Source organism: Danio rerio, chromosome 6 (genome assembly GCF_049306965.1).
Source record: "Danio rerio strain Tuebingen ecotype United States chromosome 6, GRCz12tu, whole genome shotgun sequence".
NCBI lineage: Eukaryota > Metazoa > Chordata > Actinopteri > Cypriniformes > Danionidae > Danio > Danio rerio.
Window position 1 is genome coordinate 43,762,434 of NC_133181.1, and position 6,000 is coordinate 43,768,433.

Here is a 6,000-nt window from a genome sequence, read left to right on the forward strand (position 1 = left end):
GCTAAAGGAATTACGGGTTTAAACTAATTGGTTTCTCCCTCATGCTGAGAAGCATGTAGTACATTTACAGTTGAAGTCCGAATTGTTAGTCCCCTGAATTGTTTGCCCCCCTGATAATTTTATTTCTCTCACAATTTCTGTTTAATAGAAAGAAGATTTTTCCAACACATTTCTAAACATATAGCTTAAATAACTCATCTCTAATAACTGATTTATTTTATCTTTGCCATGATGACATTAAATAATATTTGACTAGACATTTTGGTAACGCTTTCTTTTACAACCCGCAAAGTACCGCGTAAGTACAGTGAAATTACAGTGTACTTTTCTGTACGTACTGTGTAAGTATAATGAACGTATGTGTAGGTATAAGGGAACAAACCGTAATGCTTGGGTAAAAAGGGGGTAACAACCAGATGTTCATCACGAAAATTACCGCGTAAGTACAGTGAAATAACCGTGTACTTTTCTGTACCTATAGTGTAAGTATAAATAACGTTTACGTAAGTATAAGGGAACAAACTGTAATGCTCGGGTAATAAGGGGATAACAACCAGATATTTAGCATAAAAGGTACCGCGTAAGTACAGTGAAATAAGGTTGTACTTTTCTTTAAATTGCAAAAGAACAAACCATAATGTTTGCGTAAAAGGGGAGTAACAATAAGATATCCATCACGCAAAGAAGTATATTAAGTTTACGATGTACATTTCTTCAAGTATTGTATACATATAAAGAATTATGCAAGGATGGTGACAACCTATTGCTATCTGCAAATGTACTGTATATGCACCTGCGTGAGTACATTAGTACTCTTATTCAGTGCTTGGGTTTTATATGGGGTGTTTAATGAATAAAAGGTTTACAACCTGTGAAATTATGAACCCTTATTGTATACTGTACGTATTTTAAATCTGCAATTCAATATAAAATATATTTCCATACACTACTTACCTTATGTTTACTCGTCGATCTCACCAAAGCCATCAATGTCTCCATAACTCACTATCAACAAATAACTTTGCATGACATAGGCCTACCGTCAGGGTTCAATGCAGATTAAAACAGGCTCGCATCTTTACTGCTGTTGCACAGGGAGGCTAACTGTTGCATTTCAGTAAATGTATAGCTGATGCTTTATAGAAAAATCTAGTAATTTGGTCTTCAATCAATAAAAACCGCTGCTGTAGTTTACTCTGTTCTTAGTGTTCAAGTATACACTAGTATGTTAAAGTTCAGCTTCTTCCCTCTTTGTTCCCTGTAGTTAAAGGGTAAATACAGTATTTGTTCCCTCCTTGTTCCCTGTACTTACAGGGTAAATACCACATTTGAGGGTTGTAAATTAAAGTGAAGCTTTGTTCCTCCCTTGTTCCCTGTACTTACAGGGTAAATACCACATTTGAGGGTTGTAAATTAAAGTGAAGCTTTGTTCCTCTCTTGTTACCTCCTTGTTCCCTGTACTTACAGGGTAAATACCACATTTGAGGGTTATAAATTAAAGTGAAGCTTTGTTCCTCTCTTGTTACCTCCTTGTTACCTGTACTTACAGGGTAAATACCACATTTGAGGGTTGTAAATTAAAGTGAAGCTTTGTTCCTCTCTTGTTACCTCCTTGTTACCTGTACTTACAGGGTAAATACCACATTTGAGGGTTGTAAATTAAAGTGAAGCTTTGTTCCTCTCTTGTTACCTGTAGTTAAAGGGTAAATACAACATTTGTTCCCCCCTTGTTCCCTTTAGTTTACAATGTAAAATCTTAAAGGCAGTGAAATAAATATACAAACACACAATATATTTCTTCTTTACTTTGTAACCTTTATTTTAATAAATAAGCATTTTAAAAGACTTCATATTAATCAAACATTGTCTTGTCTATCATTGCCTATACTCATTCATTTTCTCTTCGGCTTTGTCCTTTTGTTAATCTGGGGTCGCCACAGTGGAATAAACCACCATCTTATCCAGCATATGTTTTACGCAGTGGATGCCCTTCCAGCTGCAACCCATCTCTGGGAAACATCCATACACACCCACTCACACGCATTCACTATGGACAATTTAGTCTACCCAATTCAACTGTACCGCATGTCTTTGGACTGTGAGGGAAACCGGAGCACCCAGAGGAAACCCACGCGAACGCAGGGAGAACTCCATGCAGAAACCTTCTTGATGTGAGGAAACAGCACTACCTACTGTGCCACCGTGTTAACACCCAGCTGCAACCCATCACTGGGAAACATCCATACATACTCATTCACACACATACACTACGGACAATTTTACCTTACCCAATGTCACCACATATTTTTGGACTTGTGGGAGCACCCGGAGGAAACCCACGCTAACATGGGGAGAACATGAAAACTCCACACAGAAATGCCAACTGACCCAGCCGAGGCTCGAACCAGCGACCTTCTTGCTGTGAGGCGATTGTGCTACCCACTGCGCCTGCCTATACTCAAACAGCAAAATAACACATTATTTCCTTCCCCCTTTTTTTCTGGCATCTCTTGCTTGGCTTCCTCTTCTGCTCTTCTCAGCTTCCACTGAGGACTCTGATGGTGAGTGGCTGATGAAATCCCATGGGTCTTGCTGCTCTGCATTTATATAAAATATATAAACAGACAGAAAGGCTTTTAGTAAGCTATAGACATGTTTATTTTCCTGTTTAATGTGTGTGTAGTGGTTGTCTAACAATTTCACACACTAAACATTTACAGATACCATACAGACACTATACATTACTATCAAACAAAAGTACTATCATCAGATCATATGGGAGATTGTGATCATTTATAGTGATAATAATTAAAGCGCAGAGGGGAAAAGGCTTAAATATATGTGCAGGCCGTATAGACTTTGAAGTAAAGATTATTTGCTGTTCAGTGTACATATTTAAATTCTGTGTCACTCATTAAATGGTAAGTAAATGTAACGTTTGGGTTAACTACCCCTAAGGTTAGTTTTTGATTAAAGTACATGTCTTAACCCATCATTAGTCCTAAATAAAGTGAAAGACAACATAATATGGTTGATGTACTGTTATGGACCCTTTTTACATTTCAGCACAGTGAATGGGAAAGTACAACACATTTTTTTTACAATCTTCTTTGCTCAAATAAAATGAAAACTTTACGATGGTGTCTCGACAATTAGAAAAATAAAAATATAGTGTGAAACTGATAACGCCAGCAAGAAGAGAGAATAACTTCTAATTTACTCATGACCATAGACACTGTTTGAAACACCTCGCACATGTAATCATATTATATAATGCATACGTAGATACAAATAAATGTTATTTTATAAAAAAAAAATAAAAAACTCAAGGATTTTAGATCCTGATGATCGTTAAACGCGTCATAACAGTGTTGTGAAAAGGGTGTAATTGTTAAAAATACGTACAAACATCAGATATAAACAAAAACCTAAACAAACACTTCTATGTACATAACGTCATAAAAATACTTGTTTTATTTACCTCGCGCTGCCGTCCTTGTACTGCCGTGAACAGGAAATTCTAGGAATGGAGGACGGAGAGTTGAATCGATTCGTCTTCAACAAACCGATCAGTGTGACATCAAAACATCGCGAGAACAACAGACAGCTCCGTGTGCATTTGAATCCATCTCGCGATATTGTATCACTTCAGGTACGCGCCTACTGATTCGTTGATTCAAACGAGTTGTGAATCAAGAAGCCTCTAAAGATCCGAATCAAACTGCAGCAGCACGCCACGAGGTTTTGCTCAGACTTTTGGGACGTTTGGAATTGCTCCGTCTTGTCACCATGTAACACATGTGAGTAAATCGTTGTCAGTACATAAGGCTATTGTTACGATTAGAAATTGTGCATTAACCAGATTATATTTATTTTGTTTCATTTGTTTTTAGCGTAACATTAACGTTAGTTCATGGCCGAATCTAAACGGCCAGCAGCGGATATTTACCAATGTTTACTGTCGTTTACTTTGCACATCTTAGAAATGTTGCCAAAGTTCCTATGGATTTAGTTTCTTCATGTCATTCCAGAAAGACTGGATGATGAGCAGGTCAGATCTCTGTGGCTGTTGTCATACTGACTGTGCAGACGATTTTCTCCCTGTATACGTTAATTACAGCAAAGTTAATGACAAAATTAATGTTTGGAAATGTAAATTGATATTTTCTGTAGCATGCCAGTTTGATATATCAATACCCCCCCCCCCCCCCCCCCAATTACTAGTAACGTTTGCCTAGGACTTTAGCACAGTAGCCTACTATTTAAGCCTTTTCCCCTCTGCACTTTAATTATTATCACTATAAATGATCACAATCTCCCATATGATCTGATCATAGTACTTTTGTTTGATAGTAATGTATAGTGTCTGTATGGTATCTGTAAATGTTTAGTGTGTGAAATTGTTAGACAACCACTACACACACATTAAACAGGAAAATAAACATGTCTATAGCTTACTAAAAGCCTTTCTGTCTGTTTATATATTTTATATAAATGCAGAGCAGCAAGGCCCATGGGATTTCATCAGCCACTCACCATCAGAGTCCTCAGTGGAAGCTGAGAAGAGCAGAAGAGGAAGCCAAGCAAGAGATGCCAGAAAAAAAGGGGGAAGGAAATAATGTGTTATTTTGCTGTTTGAGTATAGGCAGGCGCAGTGGGTAGCACAATCGCCTCACAGCAAGAAGGTCGCTGGTTCGAGCCTCGGCTGGGTCAGTTGGCATTTCTGTGTGGAGTTTGCATGTTCTCCCCATGTTAGCGTGGGTTTCCTCCGGGTGCTCCCACAAGTCCAAAAATATGTGGTGACATTGGGTAAGGTAAAATTGTCCGTAGTGTATGTGTGTGAATGAGTATGTATGGATGTTTCCCAGTGATGGGTTGCAGCTGGGTGGCAACACGGTGGCACAGTAGGTAGTGCTGTTTCCTCACATCAAGAAGGTTTCTGCATGGAGTTCTCCCTGCGTTCGCGTGGGTTTCCTCTGGGTGCTCCGGTTTCCCTCACAGTCCAAAGACATGCGGTACAGTTGAATTGGGTAGACTAAATTGTCCATAGTGAATGCGTGTGAGTGGGTGTGTATGGATGTTTCCCAGAGATGGGTTGCAGCTGGAAGGGCATCCACTGCGTAAAACATATGCTGGATAAGATGGTGGTTTATTCCACTGTGGCGACCCCAGATTAACAAAAGGACAAAGCCGAAGAGAAAATGAATGAGTATAGGCAATGATAGACAAGACAATGTTTGATTAATATGAAGTCTTTTAAAATGCTTATTTATTAAAATAAAGGTTACAAAGTAAAGAAGAAATATATTGTGTGTTTGTATATTTATTTCACTGCCTTTAAGATTTTACATTGTAAACTAAAGGGAACAAGGGGGGAACAAATGTTGTATTTACCCTTTAACTACAGGTAACAAGAGAGGAACAAAGCTTCACTTTAATTTACAACCCTCAAATGTGGTATTTACCCTGTAAGTACAGGTAACAAGGAGGTAACAAGAGAGGAACAAAGCTTCACTTTAATTTACAACCCTCAAATGTGGTATTTACCCTGTAAGTACAGGTAACAAGGAGGTAACAAGAGAGGAACAAAGCTTCACTTTAATTTATAACCCTCAAATGTGGTATTTACCCTGTAAGTACAGGGAACAAGGGAGGAACAAAGCTTCACTTTAATTTACAACCCTCAAATGTGGTATTTACCCTGTAAGTACAGGGAACAAGGAGGGAACAAATACTGTATTTACCCTTTAACTACAGGGAACAAAGAGGGAAGAAGCTGAACTTTAACATACTAGTGTATACTTGAACACTAAGAACAGAGTAAACTACAGCAGCGGTTTTTATTGATTGAAGACCAAATTACTAGATTTTTCTATAAAGCATCAGCTATACATTTACTGAAATGCAACAGTTAGCCTCCCTGTGCAACAGCAGTAAAGATGCGAGCCTGTTTTAATCTGCATTGAACCCTGACGGTAGGCCTATGTCATGCAAAGTTAT